Source organism: Lycium ferocissimum, chromosome 11, assembly GCF_029784015.1.
Source record: "Lycium ferocissimum isolate CSIRO_LF1 chromosome 11, AGI_CSIRO_Lferr_CH_V1, whole genome shotgun sequence".
Lineage (NCBI taxonomy): Eukaryota > Viridiplantae > Streptophyta > Magnoliopsida > Solanales > Solanaceae > Lycium > Lycium ferocissimum.
In genome coordinates this window covers 45,146,835-45,162,628 of record NC_081352.1, presented here as the reverse complement: position 1 = coordinate 45,162,628, position 15,794 = coordinate 45,146,835, and the positions used below count along the sequence as shown (strand labels likewise).

Genomic DNA, 15,794 nt, shown 5'->3' with positions numbered 1-15,794 from the left:
TTGTTTAAAAGGAAAACTATTTTCCTCTCTTTGAAATAAAATAATAGCAATATTTAAGCATTATTTGATATTTTCAATTTTAATTCGATTAATTTAAAGGTGTAAAATACTTATTATTTTTTATCAAATTTTGATTTGGATAATTATAATTCAAATTATTAAATTAATTTTACATGTTTAAACGAAACAAAATAAAAATTGATTTTCTATTTAAATGATGAAATACTATTTTTTAATTTTTGGTAAATATTCTCGGTTTAGCTCATTTTACTTGTCATGTTGTCTTTTGCATGATTTTTTAAGAAAACGTCGATTAGAATTATAATTTGACTAATTTACTTTATTCATTATTTGATCTCTATTTGATTTTTTTTTTACGACATTAATCTCTTTTCACATTATTCTATCTTATTTTAAAATATAAATATTTTAAGTATATTTATTTTAGTGAACATAACGAAGATAAATGACATGGCGGAATAGCAAATACAACAGTTTAATATTTAGATTAGATCTCGCGCTAATATAAAAAAATATAAAAATCGTATGGTTTGACCGCTTAACTTTTTGAAGAAAAGCGATTTCATTTGCTCCCACTAATGGATTGATACGCACGTGGCAATGAATCCATTATTATTGACTTAATGAGATACTTTGGAAATTAGTGTTTACTACTAATACAAAGTCCTTTTTGTTTTTTTGGACATTATTTTTTTTTAATATGGGGTTCACTTTTTTTTTTTGATATTGCTTGATTTTGTTAATATGGAGTCCATTTTTTATATTGCTTGGTGTTGTTTAGTATAGGGCCCACCCTTTTGGACATTATTAGTTTGCACTATATATATATATATATATATATATATATATATATATATATATACTATGTTCAAAACACGATTAATATAACATTGTAATTTGTGCTCCGTATCTAAAACTTTATTATATTAGTGTTTGCTACGAATACAAAGTCTGCACGTTTTTTTTTTTACATTGTTTGTTATTTTAATATGGGATTCACTTTTTTTTTTATATTGCTTGATTTTATTAATATGGGGTCCACTTTTTTTTTCCCCGTGAGTTTGGAGATGGTGGGTTTCACTTTTTTTACTTTATTTTTTTTAATGTTCAAAACACAATTAATATAACATTGTAGTTTGTGCTCCGTATATAAAACTTTATTATATTAGTGTTTGTTACGAATACAAAATTTGCACCTTTTTTTTCTTGACATTGTTTGTTTTTTAATATGGGATTCACTTTTTTTTTTATATTGCTTGATTTTGTTAATATGGGGTCCACTTTTTTGCCCGTGAGTTTGGAGATGGTGGGTTGCACTTTTTTTACCTATTTTTTTTTTTTAATATTGGTTGGTTTGTGTTTAATATGTGGGCTCACAACTAACATTGTAGTTTATGTTCCGTATCTAAAACTTTATTATATTAGTGTTTGCTACGAATATAAAATCTGCACATTTTTTTTTGACATTGTTTATTTTTTAATATTGGTTGATTTGTGTTTAATATGGGACCCAAATTCTACTTAGTGATTTTTCTCATATGTCTGGTCTTTTATAGACAAAGTTACTCAATACATGTGCTGATAAGTTGTACTGTAACAATTATCTCGTGAAATTAATCAAGTTGCGCATAAACTGATTCAAATACCACGATTATCAAAATAAATAAATTTAATGAAAAAGCCTGTATAAGCAATATGAGGATATGAGGCAAATGAAGCTAACAACCATTTGATAGTTATTGGAATGAAAATAAGCATACGTAAACAAAAGATTCTGCAATAAGCCCATCGACCAAAAGCACAAACAAGAAAATCCGATAAACTCTTCTTTTAAAACTTTAAGAAGAAGATGCAACCAATAAAACAATCAAAGGAAAAAGGTGCGCTCTTGAATGTATTTTATTCCTGTGCCAACGTCTTCGATACTGCTCCTTCCCTACATAACTGCAACCAACAAAGATAAAAGAGCAACCAGAACAGAAGAGTCAAGAACAAGGTAATACCCTATAATTTTTAAGGATATAATTTATATATACTGATAGTGTAAAGAATTTTTATACTGTCAGGAAATTATAACATGTCGTAGTAGGTAATACATTTTAATTTTTCAGGTGACTAATCCTGCGTAAAAAGTTATATGTTCCCCTCCCACCATCTCGGGGATAACAGCCTGCGTGGATGAATTAACTTCAGTTTTGGAAAAAGGTAACTAGTGCTACCTCCCATGGACAGCTACATATGCTTACCTTTGAGATAATATGATAATATAAAAAATTAGTTTCTACGTCACAGAGCTAAAACTCTTAAGCAAATGATACGTAGACCTTCCAACCTAGTCCATTTTAGATCTTTCTTGATCATATACTTACAGTCTACCGATCACAGGGTGTCTGATAAAAGAGCAGCCCTTATCTTGTTGATGGTGCAAGATATGAGGTTATTGACCATAGCAACTGATGAAGGAGAAAGCTTCGCGGTGGGAACATGATCTACCAAAATTTGGAAAGCAGTGGTGAGGAGAGATCCAACAGAACTCTCTGAGGGCCCATCCGCAAGTATGACAAATCCAGAAGGCAAAAGCGCAACATTATCAGAATTTCCACCACTTAATACTATGTTCACAGCAGAAACATCAACAGGCGCATACACAACAAATGACCCTGTTGGATCGGTGCTGCTCTCTTGCACTATCAACATATTGCTCTGAGCTGAGTTTAGACTCTGCAGTTCATGAACCGATGATTGAAATTGACGCATTATTTTCTTCAATAACATTAATTAATAATATATGATGCCATAGTGCTTATTGAGTGCGTGTGTGTGTATGTCAAAAATCATAATATAGTAAAAGAAAGTAAAAGTGAAGATTATATTTGCTTACATTCACTCTCAAAACGGAGACACAATTGCCTGTTTCCCGGCCATTAGCAATATGAGCCACCTCTTGAACATTACCCCCATTGGACAGAACATCCCACTGTAATAATATTCACTTATGTTGCAATCACATAAATTTTAGATATTAAGAAATAAAATGACTTATCTTATTTATTTTTTTAAAAATAAAATGTAACTGAATGTTTGAGAAAATTGTTGTAAAGATGAACTCAATTGCCCATAATAACAAATAATGTCAAATTAAATTGGAAGTGGAAGAAGAATATATGGTATGATTTTCCCTTAAAAAAATTAAGCGTACCTTGCTCCTAGTGTTTTCATCACGGAGGAAATCAAACACAGTTTTCGGAGGAATGGGTAGCCATAGGGAAGTTGAAGCGCTCAACACAATGCCATGTGGTCTCCCTGGATCGTCAATGCTCTGCCTGGTCATCATTCGTACATCGTTAATATCAGAGCCACTTCCCGTGAGAGTTGTCCATTTGTGTGTTGTTGAAGAACTGACTCCTGAACAATAGCTTATAACCATTCTGTCCGCTAACTTCAACACACCCTTTCTTCCCTCTTTATCTGTTGACATTGTATAGCCAATGATTGTAAACACGAGTTCCAACACTTAAATTCAAGAACTCCGTTTAATTTTTACAGTTCAAGAGGGGTTAATTGTACTTACACATATGACAGATGTCATTTTTGTGTAAATTTATGGCCATTGCACTTGCTAGTCGTTCACATTGTCTATTCAAAGTAACAATCCAGCGTTTTGCCCCGAATGCTAGGCCAGAAGTCACCAAGGGCTTGTATATGTTGTGGATGACTACATCATCAACCTCCACATGTTCGATCCAAGTGACCTAGATCATGGTGGAGTGTTGACTAATTATTGAGAATTCAAATTTATCATCTCGGAATGTATATATATAATGACAATTAATTTAGGCAAATGGTTTCGTTTGGAAAATCGAGAAAAGTTACAAGAGCCAGTTGGCGCATGGTTTGAGACTATAAATAATCAGCTCACCCCTTAATCAATCATAAACATGTTGTGTATATTGAGAAGTATTTACCTTGGAATAACCATTTGGCATTTTTTGAATTAAGCATCCTGAGGGCCTTTTCCAGCAGCTAGTAGTTGGTGTATGGTCCAGGGAAACATCGACAATTGCCCATATTCCATCAACAGTTCGTTTGCAATACCTTACAAAGTAGCATTCTCGAGTTGGAACCTGTGGAGAGGGCATTTGAAACTCTGCATATATCTATCCAAAAAAAAAAAAAAATGAGTGATACAAAAGGGCAGTACAAACAATTTCATAAAATTAAAGGCATCCAAGTAAAGCTATAGAGGAAGAAAGAGAAATTATTACCTTTTGCATTGCTCCGTTCAAGTTTCCTGCTACTCCAGTTGATATCACATCCAACGTAACAGCAGTCGATACAATATTGGAGAACAAACTTGCCCAGTGATTCTGGTGATCACAAAAGGTATGTTATTGTCATTATTCTCAATTTGTAACAATGGACTAATAAATCATAGTAACAAACAAGTTTTCACAAACTAATTGGCATATAAATAACCACTCGATTCAACAATTATTAAATGATTTTGGGTTAGTCATTATAATTTGAAAATTATCTAGACTCTAGACCATCTCTAATTGCATCCAATGTTAATTTTATTACTAGTTCACAAGTTCCTACAGTTGAAAATGATAAATAGGAGTACAATAACTACCAAGTGATGTGATGGTATGAATTTAAATGGGATCTCTTCATCCTTAGCCAAAAAAATTTGGGTTCGAGTGTTGAAAATAAAGAAACCCCTAATATCGCTTCCCCCTATAACGACCACTAATTTTGATTAGTCAACCAGTGAAACCGAATACCAAATGATTAATAAAAAAAATATATAAGAGCAAAATGAGTACCGTGTCCATGAGAATTTCTACCAAGTGGATGTGGTTCATGATGACTACAGCATTTTCTCTAGAAGCTTCGGTCTTAATTTCTTGAGCTTTACGCCCACTTCCTCTATGGAATCTCTTCATATACTCTTCTTCATTCAAAAAAATAGTTTCATTATATATGCTGGATAACCAAAGTGGCTCTCCCATTCGAGCCATTTGAACAAGCTCTTCCATAGCTTCCACCGCTACTTCGATAATACTTGACTTCTCAATCTCTGACATGCGCTCATGCTAGTAAAAATAGAAAAGAAAATTTAAAATTGTGTTTTAGTTCTATAAACTGACTTTCAAAAAATATTTTTACAATAAGATAATATGAAATGTAAATTAATTCAACGTCAACGTATATAACTTAAATCCAAACTGAATTAACAGCCATAGTTAAGTTTTTTTCTTTTTTATTACCTCTTGTTGTAGGTGAGCATTTCCGAGCCTCAAGTGATGTCTATCATATGACATTTCACCTAAATTTAATCTAGGGTGGCCACAATGAGCGCAACCATTGTCAAGAGCTTCACCAAGCCGCACATTTTCAGCCCTAGGCTTGTCATTTTCAGCTCGAAGTGATGCGTTATCATTGTGTTGTCCTTTATTCTGCAAGGGAATAATAGTTCAAAGCCACAAAATAAAATTGTTAGAAAGACCCGTTAGCTAGTGCTATTCGTAAATGATTAGCCAATTAATTGCATCAATAAAAATCTTAACCATATTTCATTTATATTATACCAAACTACACTAATTCATGTATAATGATAAAATAAAAGCGAGAATATGCATCAATTAACCGTCGGAAAATGACGAATCAAGTGTAAATGATATTGAATGCGTTTTTGGACGCTTAAAAAATTATATATTAAAAATAAAAATGTTGGGGTAGTCCAACTTATTTTTTTTTTGGCTTATAAGTTGCTTTTTTATGTCGCTTTTTTAGATAAGTTAAGCCAAATGCGCACAATTAATTTTTTGAGCTTATTTTAAGACAAAATGGCTTTAAGTTACAAACAAACACTCAAAAAGCTGAAAAAATTTTTACTAAATAGCAACTTATAAGCCAATCCAAACGGGCTCATTATTAAAAACGTCAAAGAATTCTAACCGCCTGAAATATTTTGACGGGCAAGAACTACAAACTATGTCAAGTTTAGAGATTATTGTTCGAATATACATCTTCAATTTAGTGTCTACATTGCCAATGCACATTCGAACAATAACCCCTAAACTTGGCAGAGTTTGTAGTTCTTGTCTGTCAAAATATTTGAGGCATGTAGTTAGAAAAATTTCCACTCTTTTAATAAATTCATTCTCACTTGATTCGTCGTTTTCCTATGGTCAGTTAATACGTATTCTCACTTATATTTTATCATTATTCATGGATTAGTGTAGTTTGGTGTAAGATATGGGATGTGGTTGAGATTTTTATCGATATCTAAATTTCTATTTTAAACTATTAAACTAATTTAATCTAATTTAGCTTCGAAAATTAGTCATATTGATTCTATAAAAAGGAAACATGACAAGTATTTTGGGATGGAGGTGTTACTATTATACCTTTATTTGAGTACACTTATTTTGGAACCAAAATTTGACCTGCAGGGGCTCTAACCCTAATCTATGACTGAGCTCCTTCCTTTGCTTGTCATCCGGGTGAGGACACTCCTTAAAGAAACTTAATCACAAAAATAACAAATTAATATCATAAACAAATTACAAGAAAAAATTGTAAAAAAATTATTTTCTTTTTGTCCTTTTGTTATTAGTTTATAGGGTAAGATATTTTACGCTTCCGATTCTTGGATCCGATGTTGTGTGTGGCGGTGATGGAGCTTTCTCCTATTAGCAAGCTGACCATTAGTCACGATTGTTTCACTACTGGATTTGCCTTCTTGATTGTCATTGCCACTGGATTTGATGTCGATTTCATCGTCTCCTAACCGCAACATTATGTCTTTTTCCGATACTGTCTTTGGTGTTATGTCCAGTGAATTAAGCTCACTCTTCAAGAAGCTATTTGACTGACATATACAAATTGTAAAACGCTTTAATATAATTAACAGATCCAAATAGAGTTAAGTTCTACACTGTTGCTAGCAATAAGAAAATAGCAAGATTAATCACTCAGAAAACCATAAGAAAACACTCTTTTAAAAAAAGGATATATATTAGACTTCGTGTGTTGATAAATAAATAAATAAATAATTAAAATCTTATCATTGATGAAAAATTAACGAAATAATGGCCTGCAAATTTGACCTCGACAGAGGCTAACAAACATGAATTGCTACTTTAGTACAGCCAGTAACATAGTTGCATCGAGGACATCAAAGAAAGTCACATAGAAAACTAAAAAGGTTCAAAAAAATAAAAAAGAAAAGAAAAAAATAAAGAATTACTTAGTACCTGACCAAGCGGCAGTTTAGACGAAGAAGAAACAAACCCAGGATCATTTTCGATCATCGACCAAAATTGATTAGCCGGATTCATGATCTGCAAAAATTCTAAAACAGTGTAGCATTATTATAAAAATATCAACTAGAAACTTTTTTACTTATGTTAATTATTTCTAGTTCAGCTATATGATTTTTCAATCTTTTTTTTTTTTTTGGAAAGAGAATCTCAAGAAACCAATTAAAAACTAAAAGGGTATCATATTAAATTTTCATCCGGAGGTTTTGCTTTTAAAAAAATAAATGAAATGTATATAAATCTCAAGAAAATCTTGATCTACATGTCCCACTTTCGATTTATGTGTATAAAAAACTATAATCATCTAACCTTTAAATTAGAAATGCGTCTGCAACAGAAATGGAATATAACAAGAAACTTATTAAATAAAAATTCAAGCTATATCTACTAAAAGAAAAAAAAAACGTATATAGAGTGTATATCCATAATCAAAATAGAAAGAAGAAAAAATGACTTTTGTGTTCCTACTTTATTTGAGATGCTTAAGCTTTAGCAGAAGCTGGAGAAAAGAGAGACTTTTAAGAACTGATAATATGTAATGAAGAAACAATGAAATAGAGAACTAAGAGGGTGTTTTATATATAAGGTGATAAAGAGAGAGGTGCAACTTCATTAAATAGAATAGAGAGGGCTACTGTTACAGTCCAGTAAAAAAAAAAAAAAAAATAGCTTTGGCGGGGTGGGATAGGGCAATGTTGGGATATTGATGAAGTGAATAGAATATAAAATATTAGCTTTGATGATCAGTTTATAGACTGCTTGTTAATATTTTGTCACCATTAAAATGTAATTAAGAAATAATTATTTTTTACCATATTTTATAATAGCACTTTTCAAAAGGTATTCTTTGTTTTCGATAATATGTTGAAAATGTTTCACAACAATTACCTATAGTAAAAAATTGTCGCGAGGTGAAAGGTAAATCGATACGTCATCCGTTCTGATTGAAAATATTTGGATTTACTTGCCATACAAAAGTTTAAAAATGTTATTTGATTTATTTAATTTGAATTTAGTGAGTAGCCGCCTGACCGTCAAAACAACTTATGAAGTTACTAAAACATACATATTGTCGCGCTCTTAATTCTTACGTGAGGAATAAATTGATCTGTACTATAAATGAAGAGTTCAGTTCATTTCATTTAAATCTAGTAAGTTGTTGCCTAGTCATTAATTAGAACGATATTAATTAGTTACTAAAACATACATATTGTTGCAATATTAAGTGAGGAATAAAATCGATATGTAAAATGATGCCACGATCCAAATCTCACTAAGTCGTGATGAAGCCTAACTCTAACCCGATAGGAGAACGATACAACACATGTACACCAAATATGAAGACAAAGTACGCCCAATATGAAGACAGTGATATAATTAAAGGATTTAAAAATCGTGAAAACTAATATTATCACCCCTAGAACCGGTGTCACAAATCATGGGCAACTGAAAGTAGAAAAATAACTCTGATATGAATGATACATCATTTGTTGAATACAAGAAAGAAAAGTTTAAGACTCTAGTTACCACGAACTAGCTGGCATCTCAACACTAGAACACTGGTAGGTCTCCGAAGCTTTCTCCCGAACTCTGCAAATTCAAACTCATACCAGCACATAGGGTGCAACCAGTATAGTATGAGTAGACCAACAAATACTCATTAGAGGCAATTTTGGATCAAACTATTAACGGCGGGGGCATTTTTGGAGCACACTATCAACGGAGTCAATTTTGCTACATTCTGCAAAATTTAAAGGTGTTTTCAAACCTTTTCCGCTAATTCTATAATGAGGTAAAGAAATTTCTTAACTGGTAACGATATTGCTGAACCTCTAATGTATAATATTGTATTCTTGGGTGTCCGACGAAGTTCCAACAAATTTGGGCACTCAAAATTCGGGTAATTTCAATAGTGTGACCAAATTAAATAAAGCGTACCTTTTAGATATTATGAGTTGTTGATATACCTACAATCTAAAGGGAAGCATGCACACAAAGTTCTTTCAGTTTTTTGGTTTCAATTTAGAGAGTAACTATTAAGCCGTCAGAATACCTTATTATACAAAAATTATAATGACAGCGTGCAAAACTATCCTCCTAACTTGCTACCATTTTCTCAATGCATTCCCAAATTATTTGTAACCCTAATTGCCTTCCCAACTCGATTATTTGATAGTCTTTATCCCTGAACGCTGACATAGAGCATGAATGAACTATCTTTTATGCATGTGATAGTTAAGAAAATAGAAAATTCAACTTCGAGGAAGATATTTTCCCACCATTAGCAGTTGCATAGTCATATGCAATATTTCTTTATTAATTGATCAGTATATGTATATATATATATATGCAACACACATTTTACCCCTATTTTGTAGGGTTTTTTTTTTTTGAAAATTACATAAATACAAGTAAATAAGTAAAATATTCGTAATCTACAACTATTAACTAAATTACATAATCTACAATATATACTCTATATTTCGAATATATGTACAATTTTATACCATAACTAAAAAAATGTTGCCATGAATAAAAGGCTAATAATAAGGAGTTTCCTATATTAGTGGTAACCAAACTAAATACATATCAGAACACATTAAATTACTTTTCTAAACATCCCAATATACTCAGCTAGCATTTTAATCCATCAAATAGTATACTACTGTTTATATGATATATATTATACAATTCCTTGAACAAGTATATATATATATATATATATATTCTTGTACTTATATATTACGTATATTTCACTATTATATACTATATATAATATTATTTTTTTATTTATATTAACTAGTATATACTATATACAAAATAATTTCTTATGTATAGTAAACAAAAAGTATTATATATATATATATATATTTGAGCACATACATTGTTGTATATATTAGGCATTATTGTTTATTATATTAAATATATAAAAATATAAATTTGATTGAGTTAATTTTCCTATTTCATGGAAGAGAGAGAAAAAAATTGAATAATTAATATATGATGGCGTAAAAGGAAGGCAAGTTTTGTGTGATGGGGTGTCAATTATTAATTAAGATCCTATTTTAATAGTAATCCATAAGTAATATTATTCTTTCTATATATTTTATATTTTATATGTTATTGTAGAGTACAATCGGTTGGCACATAGAGTAGTATATTCATAGATTAGGTATATCATAATATTACATACTATCTACACAAATAACATTATTATATTATATACTATATATGATATACAAACATAAATATACTAATTTCTACTATTATATTCACAAATATTTTGTTATCATCTTTTCAGTTAAATATACCATATACTTTTTGAGGTATATTTTCATGTACATTTCTTATACCATGTTTCCATATACCATATCTTTTCATGTACTTTTCGTAATATTAATATATTCAAATAATTTCTTTTAGTCACAAAAAAATAATTGAATCATCATCAAATGAAACTAAAAAAAGGAAGAATAAAAAGGAGGAAACGAAAAAAAATCTTTTTAAAACAGTAGATGGAATATGGGATTTGAAGTTGATTTTGTTATGTTTATTTGGAAAATTACATTCTAATGATTTTGAAAAAAAAAAAAAAAGTAAAAAGTGGATATGCTTTAACGGTAATAACAAGTAACTCCTAAAATTAAGTACTATTAATATTTTAGGAATGTAAAAAGTTGTATTCTTGTAATTAAGAAGTTAAAATTTTGAATAAGTTGTACTTATGTAAAAAAAAATTAAGTAATTGTAATATTTTTAACTATCATTTGAAAAAGTTATATTTGTGTGACTTTCTCTTTTTTTTTTCTTTTTTTTTTTTTTCAGATGCAATGACTATTCGACTTCCATCATTCTGGCCTAATAAAAAAGTTTTAGCCGAAATAATGGACTGCAGCTCTAAGGCTAGGCCAGTGAGGCCATTGCCTTAGGCCCTCAAAATTTGAAGGCCTATTATTTTAAACTCTTATTTTTAGTATTATATAATATATATATATATATATATATATATATATATATATATATAATTTATGTAAATAATTATTATAAATGACAGTGTAACATTATATTTTTTTGATTTGATTGAGGTTATTTTATACCAAGAAGTTCATAGATTTTGATAATTTTCTTCAGTCGTTAATTAGTATATTTGCTTCGCCCTTTAATTTTAATTTTATTCTTTTTATGTAGGAATTAAGTTATATACATCAACAACATAGCAAATTTCTTTTACAATTTTCTCTGAAACTGCATGGACACCAAAGCATTCATGCACCGGTTTTCTTTTAGAGTAATTCAACATATTATATTAGGTTTTTTACAATTTATTTTAGATATTCGTCAATGAGTGCTACTTAATAGAATGAGCTATAATTATTGTTTAAATTGATCAAAAGGTGTAAATATTTTTGCACTGTCAATGCTTAAAACTTAAACTATTACGTTATGCACGTTCTTTATTTTTCTTGTTTGTGATGATAGCCAAATCAAATTCTTTCTTTGAGTTATGGACCTCAACATCTGATAATCCACCACTTTATATTTTGTGATCTTCTTCTTAATTTTATTTTTTTTAAATTGCGATTTTTTTTCCTAAATGATTAATTTGTTCTTTAGAAAGATTTTTTTTTTTTTTTTTTTGGTTAGGTACAAATTTTTTTAAATAAATTAAAGGGCATCTCAATATGGTTGCCCTTAGGCCACGAGATCCGTTGAGCGCCCGCCCCGTAATGAAGTACTAATTTATTATTTCTTTTTAATCCTTTAGATTAATAACTATTTATTTTAACTGCATATTCTTTAATGACTAAATCAGTAGAAAAAATTAGCTGGAGCTTAATTATATTTTTGAAAGAGCGGACAATTTACAGAGTAAAAGACAGAAGATACAAACAATATTCCTGTTTTTTCCACTTCAATTTTGTTCTAATAAGTCAAACTCTATAAGAAACGAAGCCAAAATTGTAAGAGAAACTTGATTAGCCTTAAACAAGCGTATTACATGCAAAGCAGGTTTGACACTTATTGCCGGTGCAAAGAAATCTCAACCATCACTCCATTTTTGTGCACAAAGCATTGAATTGTTTTCGGACTTATTTTTTTTGCTTGAACAAACTACAATTACGAAGTAGATTGTGATTCATTTAACCTCTTTTTAGGAGAAAAAGGACAGAAAATCAGTTGTGAAATGTAATTGTCACCAAATCAAGATTTGAATCAAAATTGAAGTTAAACTATGTTACATAAATTGGAATTATGAATAAATCAAAATTTGATCACGTAAGTAATTCCTCCATCCCAAAATTGTCCCAGAACAATTGTTGCTTTAAGCATTCATAACTAAAGTTGCAATTACCGTCAACTAACATCAAAGTAATTAAGAAGAGATCAATATACTTTTATTAAATAGAAATAACTGAGTCCACTATTTATTACTTTTTTAGTTAATTTAAAAGAGATAAAATAACAGTTAATTAAAATGAGACGGAGGTATGTAGTATAATTGAATGTTTATTTTCGTCTACGTAGATTGTGAGTTGTCAACTAGTACTAGTGTATCTCCACATTGTATGATATGTTTTGAATAACCATATAAAGTCATTAGTTTTTTAATATATAAAAAAAAAAAAAAAAAAAAAAAACCTCAACTACTGGTGTTTGTTTCAACAACCAAATAGAACAAATGTTACAAACTCTCACATGCAGACACATGTTACACCATGCAGATACATGCATGATGCATCGAGATTCGACTTTGATTTTGGATTTTGGTTGTGGATTTGTCTGCTTATCGAACTGATTTTGGACTACCTCTCAAATAGTCCATGCGAATTTACAGCATGGCAAACCTTTTACTTTTGAAATTATGATCCAATAAAGACACATGTCATATGATTTTCACAATTTTTCACAGTATTTCACATCACGCATGTTATACGACCTTCAAATTTAATTTTAGAACGAATTCCCATTATTGATTAAAGTTAGTCAAGAATTTGTTACAGCATTGAGCGTTGTAATTTCCCCTAGATTGCATTAAATTTGTAACAAAATGCGTAATATGAACACAGATTAACACTTTCATTTAGTTTGTGCTTGGCTGGATCTTCTAAAATAAGTATAATTTTAGTACTCCCTCCATCTCAATTTATTTGTCGTCCTTATTAAATATACTTGTCTCAAAATATTTGTAGTTTTATTTACGCAAGATAAAATTAAGAATTTTTTTTTCCATTTTACCCTTGTATTAATTACATCAATGAGCTGAGTTTGTGAGTTCACATACATTTAAGAAGTTTCATCATTAATGGAGCAAATATTTATCGAAGAGAGAGAACACGATGAAATATGTTAAAGGTTAAAGGGTAAAATAATCAAAATGCTACCCTTATAAATTCTTTCTTAATGAGCGTGTAAATGAAAAATGCGACAAATATTTTGAGACAGGGGGTGATATAAATTACTCCCTCCGTCTCCATTATCTGTCGTGATTTCCATAAAAAGTTGTCTCAAAAATTTCTTTAGAAGGTTAAGACAAAGTGCAAATGACCCAAGTTTACTTCTTCTTTTTTTCATTTTTTTTTTTTTTTGGCAAAGGCACTGGTCTTTAATTTTTGCCCTCAAATTGTTGGTCTTCAATTTTTTCCCTTCACCTAAAAACCCATGAGTTCTGGGCTCGAACCCCCGTTCATTAAAAAATTTGAAAAAATCCGTAAGGCAGAGTTTTAGATTCAAGCTCTACCTTTAAGTAGAGTTTGCACCTTATAAGGCAAAGTTTGGACAAAAGTTTGTCTTAAGGCAAACCTTTGCCTTAAGGCCCAACTGTTGCTCGAATAAGCTTAATTTTGGGCAAAGTTGGGCCTTAAGGCAGAGATTTCCTTAAGGCCCAATTTTGGGTAAAAGTTTGCTCTGTCTTAAGGCCTAACTTTTGCCCGAATAGGCCTAATTTTGCTACAAACCTCTGCCTTGCGAAATTCTTTTTTTTTTTTTTTTTTTTACTGATACAGGATTCTAACCCAGAACCTCGGAATATTAGGCGAAGGGCAAAAATTAATGACCAGCGCCTTTGAAGGACAATCATGCAAATGACCCTTTTTCTTTTCAACGTCAAGACAACTTTTTGTTTCGCGAAATGTCCTTCAAAAGGATTGGTCTTTAATTTTTTCCCCCCAAATTGGTATTCTTTAATTTTTGTCCTTCGCTAAAAGCTCCTTCGTTCCGGGTTCGAACCCCCGCTCAATCAAAAAAAATTAAAAAAAAAAAAAAAACGCAAGGCATAATTTGGATTCGCAAGCCATAAGTTGAACCTCAACTTAAGGCATTAAGTAAGAGTTTCAAACTTTGCCTTAAGGCCAAAAAAAAAAAAATCTTTACTGGAATTTTACAAACCTCTGCCTTAAGGCCTAACTTTGGATAAAAGTTCGGCCTTAAGGCAGAGGTTTGCCATAAGGCCTAATTTTGGTTAAAAATTTTCCCTAAGGCAAACTTCTGCCTTAAGGTATAAGTTGGGTCCAACTTATGCCTTGTGATTTTTTTTTTTTTTTTTTTTTTACTGAGCCTGGATTCGAACGCAGGACCTCAGGGAATTAAGCGAAGCGTAAAAATTAAAGACCATCAATTTGAGGGACAAAAAATTAAGGGAAAAAGACATAAAGGGCCATCCGGCCCAAACTATTTCCTCCGGGTGGCCCATGTTTCTCCAAACCCAAAGTGTAGCCAGCGCCACCTTTTGTGGCGACTTTGGTCGCCACTAAAAGTCCGCTGCAACAAAAAAGGACTATTTGTGGCAGCTTTAGTCGTCACTAAAGATCAATTTATTTATTTTTATTTTTTAAAAAGCCACCGAAGATCAACTATGTATAGAAAATGTATCATACATATAAAAAATTTATCATTATTGTAAGAACGGAAAAGGCTCAAATATGCCATCCAACTATCGGAAATGGCTCATTTATGCCACTCGTCAATAGTTTGGCTCATTTATGCCATCGAACTATAGGAAATGGCTCATTTATGCCATCGAACTATAGGAAATGGCTCATTTATGCCACTCATCAATAGTTTGACTCATTTATGCCATCGCCCGTTAATAAAAATGACTCATCCATGCCATATTTCATTAAAGCTGATTTTACAATATCATATATGACACGTGGCCTCCAACTAGATTATGGTTGTGAGTGGGTAAGGTGTATGGGTCGGATTTTTTATTAATTTGATATTTAAAATTGGGTTGGTTTAATTGAACGATGTAGACCTCTAATTGGAGGCCACGTGTCATATCTGGTATTATAAAACCGGCATTAATAAAAAATGGCATGGATGAGTCATTTCGGTAACGAGCGATGGCATAAATGAGTCAAAATATTGATGAGTGGCATAAATGAGCCATTTCTATAGTTCGATGGCATAAATGAGCCATTTTCTATAGTTCGATGGCATAAATGA

The 15,794-nt window shown here is 30.8% G+C and overlaps 1 pseudogene; it reads right to left on the bottom strand.

Annotated features, from left to right (window-relative positions):
• Window positions 1-1,728: 1,728 nt before the first annotated feature.
• Window positions 1,729-7,977, bottom strand: LOC132037579 (homeobox-leucine zipper protein ROC7-like; annotated as a pseudogene).
• Window positions 7,978-15,794: the final 7,817 nt, after the last annotated feature.